We start from the raw sequence: 11,919 nt of genomic DNA, 5'->3' as shown, positions 1-11,919 counted from the left end.
GGCCGGCAGGTGGCGCTAGTGTCTGTGAATTCGTGCAAGTTTGGCGCCTGGCCGGCAGAGGGCGCTAGTGTCTATAAAACCGTGTTTAGTTTGTCTTCTGGCCGGCAGAGGGCGCTAGTGTCTGTAAATTCGTGTCAAGTTTGGCGTCTGGCTGGCAGAGGGCGCTAGTGTCTATAAAACCGTGTTTAGTTTGTCTTCTGGCCGGCAGGTGGCGCTAGTGTGTATAAAACCGTGTTAAGCGTGGCTTCAGGCCGGCAGAGGGCGCTAGTGTCTATAAAACCGTGTTTAGTTTGTCTTCTTGCCGGCAGGTGGCGCTAGTGTCTATAAAACCGTGTTTAGTTTTTCTTCTGGCCGGTAGGATATAAGAACTTGTCGAGGTGTAACATATAAAAGTTGTATGAAATAGTAATAACATCGAAAAAAAAAAACCGTGTCAAGTTTGGCGCCTGGCCGGCAGAGGGCGCTAGTGTCTATAAAACCGTGTTAAGTGTGGCTTCTGGCCGGCAGGTGGCGCTAGTGTCTGTAAATTCGTGTCAAGTTTGGCGTCTGGCCGGTAGAGGGCACTAGTGTCTATAAAACCGTGTTAAGTGTGGCTTCTGGCCGGCAGAGGGCGCTAGTGTCTGTAAATTCGTGTCAAGTTTGGCGCCTGGCCGGCAGAGGGCGCTAGTGTCTATAAAACCGTGTTAAGTGTGGCTTCTGGCCGGCAGGTGGCGCTAGTGTCTGTAAATTCGTGTCAAGTTTGGCGTCTGGCCGGTAGAGGGCACTAGTGTCTATAAAACCGTGTTAAGTGTGGCTTCTGGCCGGCAGAGGGCGCTAGTGTCTGTAAATTCGTGTCAAGTTTGGCGCCTGGCCGGCAGAGGGCGCTAGTGTCTATAAAACCGTGTTTAGTTTGTCTTCTGGCCGGCAGGTGGCGCTAGTGTCTGTAAATTCGTGTTAAGTGTGGCTTCTGGCCGGCAGGTGGCGCTAGTGTCTGTGAATTCGTGCAAGTTTCGCGCCTGGCCGGCAGAGGGCGCTAGTGTCTATAAAACCGTGTTAAGTGTGGCTTCTGGCCGGCAGGTGGCGCTAGTGTCTGTAAATTCGTGTCAAGTTTGGCGTCTGGCCGGTAGAGGGCACTAGTGTCTATAAAACCGTGTTAAGTGTGGCTTCTGGCCGGCAGGTGGCGCTAGTGTCTGTGAATTCGTGCAAGTTTGGCGCCTGGCCGGCAGAGGGCGCTAGTGTCTATAAAACCGTGTTAAGTGTGGCTTCTGGCCGGCAGGTGGCGCTAGTGTCTGTAAATTCGTGTCAAGTTTGGCGTCTGGCCGGCAGAGGGCGCTAGTGTCTATAAAACCGTGTTTAGTTTGTCTTCTGGCCGGCAGAGGGCGCTAGTGTCTGTAAATTCGTGTCAAGTTTGGCGTCTGGCTGGCAGAGGGCGCTAGTGTCTATAAAACCGTGTTTAGTTTGTCTTCTGGCCGGCAGGTGGCGCTAGTGTGTATAAAACCGTGTTAAGCGTGGCTTCAGGCCGGCAGAGGGCGCTAGTGTCTATAAAACCGTGTTTAGTTTGTCTTCTTGCCGGCAGGTGGCGCTAGTGTCTATAAAACCGTGTTTAGTTTTTCTTCTGGCCGGTAGGATATAAGAACTTGTCGAGGTGTAACATATAAAAGTTGTATGAAATAGTAATAACATCGAAAAAAAAAAACCGTGTCAAGTTTGGCGCCTGGCCGGCAGAGGGCGCTAGTGTCTATAAAACCGTGTTAAGTGTGGCTTCTGGCCGGCAGGTGGCGCTAGTGTCTATAAAACCGTGTTTAGTTTGTCTTCTGGCCGGCAGAGGGCGCTAGTGTCTATAAAACCGTGTTAAGTGTGGCTTCTGGCCGGCAGGTGGCGCTAGTGTCTGTGAATTCGTGCAAGTTTGGCGCCTGGCCGGCAGAGGGCGCTAGTGTCTATAAAACCGTGTTAAGTGTGGCTTCTGGCCGGCAGGTGGCGCTAGTGTCTGTAAATTCGTGTCAAGTTTGGCGCCTGGCCGGCAGAGGGCGCTAGTGTCTATAAAACCGTGTTTAGTTTGTCTTCTGGCCGGCAGAGGGCGCTAGTGTCTATAAAACCGTGTTAAGTGTGGCTTCTGGCCGGCAGGTGGCGCTAGTGTCTGTGAATTCGTGCAAGTTTGGCGCCTGGCCGGCAGAGGGCGCTAGTGTCTATAAAACCGTGTTTAGTTTGTCTTCTGGCCGGCAGAGGGCGCTAGTGTCTGTAAATTCGTGTCAAGTTTGGCGTCTGGCTGGCAGAGGGCGCTAGTGTCTATAAAACCGTGTTTAGTTTGTCTTCTGGCCGGCAGGTGGCGCTAGTGTGTATAAAACCGTGTTAAGCGTGGCTTCAGGCCGGCAGAGGGCGCTAGTGTCTATAAAACCGTGTTTAGTTTGTCTTCTTGCCGGCAGGTGGCGCTAGTGTCTATAAAACCGTGTTTAGTTTTTCTTCTGGCCGGTAGGATATAAGAACTTGTCGAGGTGTAACATATAAAAGTTGTATGAAATAGTAATAACATCGAAAAAAAAAAACCGTGTCAAGTTTGGCGCCTGGCCGGCAGAGGGCGCTAGTGTCTATAAAACCGTGTTAAGTATGGCTTCTGGCCGGCAGGTGGCGCTAGTGTCTGTAAATTCGTGTCAAGTTTGGCGTCTGGCCGGTAGAGGGCACTAGTGTCTATAAAACCGTGTTAAGTGTGGCTTCTGGCCGGCAGAGGGCGCTAGTGTCTGTAAATTCGTGTCAAGTTTGGCGCCTGGCCGGCAGAGGGCGCTAGTGTCTATAAAACCGTGTTAAGTGTGGCTTCTGGCCGGCAGGTGGCGCTAGTGTCTGTAAATTCGTGTCAAGTTTGGAGTCTGGCCGGTAGAGGGCACTAGTGTCTATAAAACCGTGTTAAGTGTGGCTTCTGGCCGGCAGAGGGCGCTAGTGTCTGTAAATTCGTGTCAAGTTTGGCGCCTGGCCGGCAGAGGGCGCTAGTGTCTATAAAACCGTGTTTAGTTTGTCTTCTGGCCGGCAGGTGGCGCTAGTGTCTGTAAATTCGTGTTAAGTGTGGCTTCTGGCCGGCAGGTGGCGCTAGTGTCTGTGAATTCGTGCAAGTTTCGCGCCTGGCCGGCAGAGGGCGCTAGTGTCTATAAAACCGTGTTAAGTGTGGCTTCTGGCCGGCAGGTGGCGCTAGTGTCTGTAAATTCGTGTCAAGTTTGGCGTCTGGCCGGTAGAGGGCACTAGTGTCTATAAAACCGTGTTAAGTGTGGCTTCTGGCCGGCAGGTGGCGCTAGTGTCTGTGAATTCGTGCAAGTTTGGCGCCTGGCCGGCAGAGGGCGCTAGTGTCTATAAAACCGTGTTAAGTGTGGCTTCTGGCCGGCAGGTGGCGCTAGTGTCTGTAAATTCGTGTCAAGTTTGGCGTCTGGCCGGCAGAGGGCGCTAGTGTCTATAAAACCGTGTTTAGTTTGTCTTCTGGCCGGCAGAGGGCGCTAGTGTCTGTAAATTCGTGTCAAGTTTGGCGTCTGGCTGGCAGAGGGCGCTAGTGTCTATAAAACCGTGTTTAGTTTGTCTTCTGGCCGGCAGGTGGCGCTAGTGTGTATAAAACCGTGTTAAGCGTGGCTTCAGGCCGGCAGAGGGCGCTAGTGTCTATAAAACCGTGTTTAGTTTGTCTTCTTGCCGGCAGGTGGCGCTAGTGTCTATAAAACCGTGTTTAGTTTTTCTTCTGGCCGGTAGGATATAAGAACTTGTCGAGGTGTAACATATAAAAGTTGTATGAAATAGTAATAACATCGAAAAAAAAAAACCGTGTCAAGTTTGGCGCCTGGCCGGCAGAGGGCGCTAGTGTCTATAAAACCGTGTTAAGTGTGGCTTCTGGCCGGCAGGTGGCGCTAGTGTCTATAAAACCGTGTTTAGTTTGTCTTCTGGCCGGCAGAGGGCGCTAGTGTCTATAAAACCGTGTTAAGTGTGGCTTCTGGCCGGCAGGTGGCGCTAGTGTCTGTGAATTCGTGCAAGTTTGGCGCCTGGCCGGCAGAGGGCGCTAGTGTCTATAAAACCGTGTTAAGTGTGGCTTCTGGCCGGCAGGTGGCGCTAGTGTCTGTAAATTCGTGTCAAGTTTGGCGCCTGGCCGGCAGAGGGCGCTAGTGTCTATAAAACCGTGTTTAGTTTGTCTTCTGGCCGGCAGAGGGCGCTAGTTTCTATAAAACCGTGTTAAGTGTGGCTTCTGGCCGGCAGGTGGCGCTAGTGTCTGTGAATTCGTGTCAAGTTTGGCGTCTGGCCGGCAGAGGGCGCTAGTGTCTATAAAACCGTGTTTAGTTTGTCTTCTGGCCGGCAGAGGGCGCTAGTGTCTGTAAATTCGTGTCAAGTTTGGCGTCTGGCTGGCAGAGGGCGCTAGTGTCTATAAAACCGTGTTTAGTTTGTCTTCTGGCCGGCAGGTGGCGCTAGTGTGTATAAAACCGTGTTAAGCGTGGCTTCAGGCCGGCAGAGGGCGCTAGTGTCTATAAAACCGTGTTTAGTTTGTCTTCTTGCCGGCAGGTGGCGCTAGTGTCTATAAAACCGTGTTTAGTTTTTCTTCTGGCCGGTAGGATATAAGAACTTGTCGAGGTGTAACATATAAAAGTTGTATGAAATAGTAATAACATCGAAAAAAAAAAACCGTGTCAAGTTTGGCGCCTGGCCGGCAGAGGGCGCTAGTGTCTATAAAACCGTGTTAAGTGTGGCTTCTGGCCGGCAGGTGGCGCTAGTGTCTGTAAATTCGTGTCAAGTTTGGCGTCTGGCCGGTAGAGGGCACTAGTGTCTATAAAACCGTGTTAAGTGTGGCTTCTGGCCGGCAGAGGGCGCTAGTGTCTGTAAATTCGTGTCAAGTTTGGCGCCTGGCCGGCAGAGGGCGCTAGTGTCTATAAAACCGTGTTAAGTGTGGCTTCTGGCCGGCAGGTGGCGCTAGTGTCTGTAAATTCGTGTCAAGTTTGGAGTCTGGCCGGTAGAGGGCACTAGTGTCTATAAAACCGTGTTAAGTGTGGCTTCTGGCCGGCAGAGGGCGCTAGTGTCTGTAAATTCGTGTCAAGTTTGGCGCCTGGCCGGCAGAGGGCGCTAGTGTCTATAAAACCGTGTTTAGTTTGTCTTCTGGCCGGCAGGTGGCGCTAGTGTCTGTAAATTCGTGTTAAGTGTGGCTTCTGGCCGGCAGGTGGCGCTAGTGTCTGTGAATTCGTGCAAGTTTCGCGCCTGGCCGGCAGAGGGCGCTAGTGTCTATAAAACCGTGTTAAGTGTGGCTTCTGGCCGGCAGGTGGCGCTAGTGTCTGTAAATTCGTGTCAAGTTTGGCGTCTGGCCGGTAGAGGGCACTAGTGTCTATAAAACCGTGTTAAGTGTGGCTTCTGGCCGGCAGGTGGCGCTAGTGTCTGTGAATTCGTGCAAGTTTGGCGCCTGGCCGGCAGAGGGCGCTAGTGTCTATAAAACCGTGTTAAGTGTGGCTTCTGGCCGGCAGGTGGCGCTAGTGTCTGTAAATTCGTGTCAAGTTTGGCGTCTGGCCGGCAGAGGGCGCTAGTGTCTATAAAACCGTGTTTAGTTTGTCTTCTGGCCGGCAGAGGGCGCTAGTGTCTGTAAATTCGTGTCAAGTTTGGCGTCTGGCTGGCAGAGGGCGCTAGTGTCTATAAAACCGTGTTTAGTTTGTCTTCTGGCCGGCAGGTGGCGCTAGTGTGTATAAAACCGTGTTAAGCGTGGCTTCAGGCCGGCAGAGGGCGCTAGTGTCTATAAAACCGTGTTTAGTTTGTCTTCTTGCCGGCAGGTGGCGCTAGTGTCTATAAAACCGTGTTTAGTTTTTCTTCTGGCCGGTAGGATATAAGAACTTGTCGAGGTGTAACATATAAAAGTTGTATGAAATAGTAATAACATCGAAAAAAAAAAACCGTGTCAAGTTTGGCGCCTGGCCGGCAGAGGGCGCTAGTGTCTATAAAACCGTGTTAAGTGTGGCTTCTGGCCGGCAGGTGGCGCTAGTGTCTATAAAACCGTGTTTAGTTTGTCTTCTGGCCGGCAGAGGGCGCTAGTGTCTATAAAACCGTGTTAAGTGTGGCTTCTGGCCGGCAGGTGGCGCTAGTGTCTGTGAATTCGTGCAAGTTTGGCGCCTGGCCGGCAGAGGGCGCTAGTGTCTATAAAACCGTGTTAAGTGTGGCTTCTGGCCGGCAGGTGGCGCTAGTGTCTGTAAATTCGTGTCAAGTTTGGCGTCTGGCCGGCAGAGGGCGCTAGTATCTATAAAACCGTGTTTAGTTTGTCTTCTGGCCGGCAGAGGGCGCTAGTGTCTGTAAATTCGTGTCAAGTTTGGCGTCTGGCTGGCAGAGGGCGCTAGTGTCTATAAAACCGTGTTTAGTTTGTCTTCTGGCCGGCAGGTGGCGCTAGTGTGTATAAAACCGTGTTAAGCGTGGCTTCAGGCCGGCAGAGGGCGCTAGTGTCTATAAAACCGTGTTTAGTTTGTCTTCTTGCCGGCAGGTGGCGCTAGTGTCTATAAAACCGTGTTTAGTTTTTCTTCTGGCCGGTAGGATATAAGAACTTGTCGAGGTGTAACATATAAAAGTTGTATGAAATAGTAATAACATCGAAAAAAAAAAACCGTGTCAAGTTTGGCGCCTGGCCGGCAGAGGGCGCTAGTGTCTATAAAACCGTGTTAAGTGTGGCTTCTGGCCGGCAGGTGGCGCTAGTGTCTGTAAATTCGTGTCAAGTTTGGCGTCTGGCCGGTAGAGGGCACTAGTGTCTATAAAACCGTGTTAAGTGTGGCTTCTGGCCGGCAGAGGGCGCTAGTGTCTGTAAATTCGTGTCAAGTTTGGCGCCTGGCCGGCAGAGGGCGCTAGTGTCTATAAAACCGTGTTTAGTTTGTCTTCTGGCCGGCAGGTGGCGCTAGTGTCTGTAAATTCGTGTTAAGTGTGGCTTCTGGCCGGCAGGTGGCGCTAGTGTCTGTGAATTCGTGCAAGTTTCGCGCCTGGCCGGCAGAGGGCGCTAGTGTCTATAAAACCGTGTTAAGTGTGGCTTCTGGCCGGCAGGTGGCGCTAGTGTCTGTAAATTCGTGTCAAGTTTGGCGTCTGGCCGGTAGAGGGCACTAGTGTCTATAAAACCGTGTTAAGTGTGGCTTCTGGCCGGCAGGTGGCGCTAGTGTCTGTGAATTCGTGCAAGTTTGGCGCCTGGCCGGCAGAGGGCGCTAGTGTCTATAAAACCGTGTTAAGTGTGGCTTCTGGCCGGCAGGTGGCGCTAGTGTCTGTAAATTCGTGTCAAGTTTGGCGTCTGGCCGGCAGAGGGCGCTAGTGTCTATAAAACCGTGTTTAGTTTGTCTTCTGGCCGGCAGAGGGCGCTAGTGTCTGTAAATTCGTGTCAAGTTTGGCGTCTGGCTGGCAGAGGGCGCTAGTGTCTATAAAACCGTGTTTAGTTTGTCTTCTGGCCGGCAGGTGGCGCTAGTGTGTATAAAACCGTGTTAAGCGTGGCTTCAGGCCGGCAGAGGGCGCTAGTGTCTATAAAACCGTGTTTAGTTTGTCTTCTTGCCGGCAGGTGGCGCTAGTGTCTATAAAACCGTGTTTAGTTTTTCTTCTGGCCGGTAGGATATAAGAACTTGTCGAGGTGTAACATATAAAAGTTGTATGAAATAGTAATAACATCGAAAAAAAAAAACCGTGTCAAGTTTGGCGCCTGGCCGGCAGAGGGCGCTAGTGTCTATAAAACCGTGTTAAGTGTGGCTTCTGGCCGGCAGGTGGCGCTAGTGTCTATAAAACCGTGTTTAGTTTGTCTTCTGGCCGGCAGAGGGCGCTAGTGTCTATAAAACCGTGTTAAGTGTGGCTTCTGGCCGGCAGGTGGCGCTAGTGTCTGTGAATTCGTGCAAGTTTGGCGCCTGGCCGGCAGAGGGCGCTAGTGTCTATAAAACCGTGTTAAGTGTGGCTTCTGGCCGGCAGGTGGCGCTAGTGTCTGTAAATTCGTGTCAAGTTTGGCGCCTGGCCGGCAGAGGGCGCTAGTGTCTATAAAACCGTGTTTAGTTTGTCTTCTGGCCGGCAGAGGGCGCTAGTGTCTATAAAACCGTGTTAAGTGTGGCTTCTGGCCGGCAGGTGGCGCTAGTGTCTGTGAATTCGTGCAAGTTTGGCGCCTGGCCGGCAGAGGGCGCTAGTGTCTATAAAACCGTGTTTAGTTTGTCTTCTGGCCGGCAGAGGGCGCTAGTGTCTGTAAATTCGTGTCAAGTTTGGCGTCTGGCTGGCAGAGGGCGCTAGTGTCTATAAAACCGTGTTTAGTTTGTCTTCTGGCCGGCAGGTGGCGCTAGTGTGTATAAAACCGTGTTAAGCGTGGCTTCAGGCCGGCAGAGGGCGCTAGTGTCTATAAAACCGTGTTTAGTTTGTCTTCTTGCCGGCAGGTGGCGCTAGTGTCTATAAAACCGTGTTTAGTTTTTCTTCTGGCCGGTAGGATATAAGAACTTGTCGAGGTGTAACATATAAAAGTTGTATGAAATAGTAATAACATCGAAAAAAAAAAACCGTGTCAAGTTTGGCGCCTGGCCGGCAGAGGGCGCTAGTGTCTATAAAACCGTGTTAAGTGTGGCTTCTGGCCGGCAGGTGGCGCTAGTGTCTGTAAATTCGTGTCAAGTTTGGCGTCTGGCCGGTAGAGGGCACTAGTGTCTATAAAACCGTGTTAAGTGTGGCTTCTGGCCGGCAGAGGGCGCTAGTGTCTGTAAATTCGTGTCAAGTTTGGCGCCTGGCCGGCAGAGGGCGCTAGTGTCTATAAAACCGTGTTAAGTGTGGCTTCTGGCCGGCAGGTGGCGCTAGTGTCTGTAAATTCGTGTCAAGTTTGGCGTCTGTCCGGTAGAGGGCACTAGTGTCTATAAAACCGTGTTAAGTGTGGCTTCTGGCCGGCAGAGGGCGCTAGTGTCTGTAAATTCGTGTCAAGTTTGGCGCCTGGCCGGCAGAGGGCGCTAGTGTCTATAAAACCGTGTTTAGTTTGTCTTCTGGCCGGCAGGTGGCGCTAGTGTCTGTAAATTCGTGTTAAGTGTGGCTTCTGGCCGGCAGGTGGCGCTAGTGTCTGTGAATTCGTGCAAGTTTCGCGCCTGGCCGGCAGAGGGCGCTAGTGTCTATAAAACCGTGTTAAGTGTGGCTTCTGGCCGGCAGGTGGCGCTAGTGTCTGTAAATTCGTGTCAAGTTTGGCGTCTGGCCGGTAGAGGGCACTAGTGTCTATAAAACCGTGTTAAGTGTGGCTTCTGGCCGGCAGGTGGCGCTAGTGTCTGTGAATTCGTGCAAGTTTGGCGCCTGGCCGGCAGAGGGCGCTAGTGTCTATAAAACCGTGTTAAGTGTGGCTTCTGGCCGGCAGGTGGCGCTAGTGTCTGTAAATTCGTGTCAAGTTTGGCGTCTGGCCGGCAGAGGGCGCTAGTGTCTATAAAACCGTGTTTAGTTTGTCTTCTGGCCGGCAGAGGGCGCTAGTGTCTGTAAATTCGTGTCAAGTTTGGCGTCTGGCTGGCAGAGGGCGCTAGTGTCTATAAAACCGTGTTTAGTTTGTCTTCTGGCCGGCAGGTGGCGCTAGTGTGTATAAAACCGTGTTAAGCGTGGCTTCAGGCCGGCAGAGGGCGCTAGTGTCTATAAAACCGTGTTTAGTTTGTCTTCTTGCCGGCAGGTGGCGCTAGTGTCTATAAAACCGTGTTTAGTTTTTCTTCTGGCCGGTAGGATATAAGAACTTGTCGAGGTGTAACATATAAAAGTTGTATGAAATAGTAATAACATCGAAAAAAAAAAACCGTGTCAAGTTTGGCGCCTGGCCGGCAGAGGGCGCTAGTGTCTATAAAACCGTGTTAAGTGTGGCTTCTGGCCGGCAGGTGGCGCTAGTGTCTATAAAACCGTGTTTAGTTTGTCTTCTGGCCGGCAGAGGGCGCTAGTGTCTATAAAACCGTGTTAAGTGTGGCTTCTGGCCGGCAGGTGGCGCTAGTGTCTGTGAATTCGTGCAAGTTTGGCGCCTGGCCGGCAGAGGGCGCTAGTGTCTATAAAACCGTGTTAAGTGTGGCTTCTGGCCGGCAGGTGGCGCTAGTGTCTGTAAATTCGTGTCAAGTTTGGCGCCTGGCCGGCAGAGGGCGCTAGTGTCTATAAAACCGTGTTTAGTTTGTCTTCTGGCCGGCAGAGGGCGCTAGTGTCTATAAAACCGTGTTAAGTGTGGCTTCTGGCCGGCAGGTGGCGCTAGTGTCTGTGAATTCGTGCAAGTTTGGCGCCTGGCCGGCAGAGGGCGCTAGTGTCTATAAAACCGTGTTTAGTTTGTCTTCTGGCCGGCAGAGGGCGCTAGTGTCTGTAAATTCGTGTCAAGTTTGGCGTCTGGCTGGCAGAGGGCGCTAGTGTCTATAAAACCGTGTTTAGTTTGTCTTCTGGCCGGCAGGTGGCGCTAGTGTGTATAAAACCGTGTTAAGCGTGGCTTCAGGCCGGCAGAGGGCGCTAGTGTCTATAAAACCGTGTTTAGTTTGTCTTCTTGCCGGCAGGTGGCGCTAGTGTCTATAAAACCGTGTTTAGTTTTTCTTCTGGCCGGTAGGATATAAGAACTTGTCGAGGTGTAACATATAAAAGTTGTATGAAATAGTAATAACATCGAAAAAAAAAAACCGTGTCAAGTTTGGCGCCTGGCCGGCAGAGGGCGCTAGTGTCTATAAAACCGTGTTAAGTGTGGCTTCTGGCCGGCAGGTGGCGCTAGTGTCTGTAAATTCGTGTCAAGTTTGGCGTCTGGCCGGTAGAGGGCACTAGTGTCTATAAAACCGTGTTAAGTGTGGCTTCTGGCCGGCAGAGGGCGCTAGTGTCTGTAAATTCGTGTCAAGTTTGGCGCCTGGCCGGCAGAGGGCGCTAGTGTCTATAAAACCGTGTTAAGTGTGGCTTCTGGCCGGCAGGTGGCGCTAGTGTCTGTAAATTCGTGTCAAGTTTGGAGTCTGGCCGGTAGAGGGCACTAGTGTCTATAAAACCGTGTTAAGTGTGGCTTCTGGCCGGCAGAGGGCGCTAGTGTCTGTAAATTCGTGTCAAGTTTGGCGCCTGGCCGGCAGAGGGCGCTAGTGTCTATAAAACCGTGTTTAGTTTGTCTTCTGGCCGGCAGGTGGCGCTAGTGTCTGTAAATTCGTGTTAAGTGTGGCTTCTGGCCGGCAGGTGGCGCTAGTGTCTGTGAATTCGTGCAAGTTTCGCGCCTGGCCGGCAGAGGGCGCTAGTGTCTATAAAACCGTGTTAAGTGTGGCTTCTGGCCGGCAGGTGGCGCTAGTGTCTGTAAATTCGTGTCAAGTTTGGCGTCTGGCCGGTAGAGGGCACTAGTGTCTATAAAACCGTGTTAAGTGTGGCTTCTGGCCGGCAGGTGGCGCTAGTGTCTGTGAATTCGTGCAAGTTTGGCGCCTGGCCGGCAGAGGGCGCTAGTGTCTATAAAACCGTGTTAAGTGTGGCTTCTGGCCGGCAGGTGGCGCTAGTGTCTGTAAATTCGTGTCAAGTTTGGCGTCTGGCCGGCAGAGGGCGCTAGTGTCTATAAAACCGTGTTTAGTTTGTCTTCTGGCCGGCAGAGGGCGCTAGTGTCTGTAAATTCGTGTCAAGTTTGGCGTCTGGCTGGCAGAGGGCGCTAGTGTCTATAAAACCGTGTTTAGTTTGTCTTCTGGCCGGCAGGTGGCGCTAGTGTGTATAAAACCGTGTTAAGCGTGGCTTCAGGCCGGCAGAGGGCGCTAGTGTCTATAAAACCGTGTTTAGTTTGTCTTCTTGCCGGCAGGTGGCGCTAGTGTCTATAAAACCGTGTTTAGTTTTTCTTCTGGCCGGTAGGATATAAGAACTTGTCGAGGTGTAACATATAAAAGTTGTATGAAATAGTAATAACATCGAAAAAAAAAAACCGTGTCAAGTTTGGCGCCTGGCCGGCAGAGGGCGCTAGTGTCTATAAAACCGTGTTAAGTGTGGCTTCTGGCCGGCAGGTGGCGCTAGTGTCTATAAAACCGTGTTTAGTTTGTCTTCTGG

Source organism: Diorhabda sublineata, unplaced genomic scaffold, assembly GCF_026230105.1.
Source record: "Diorhabda sublineata isolate icDioSubl1.1 unplaced genomic scaffold, icDioSubl1.1 Dsub_58, whole genome shotgun sequence".
NCBI classification, from domain to species: domain Eukaryota; kingdom Metazoa; phylum Arthropoda; class Insecta; order Coleoptera; family Chrysomelidae; genus Diorhabda; species Diorhabda sublineata.
Note: the sequence above shows the minus strand (reverse complement) of the source record.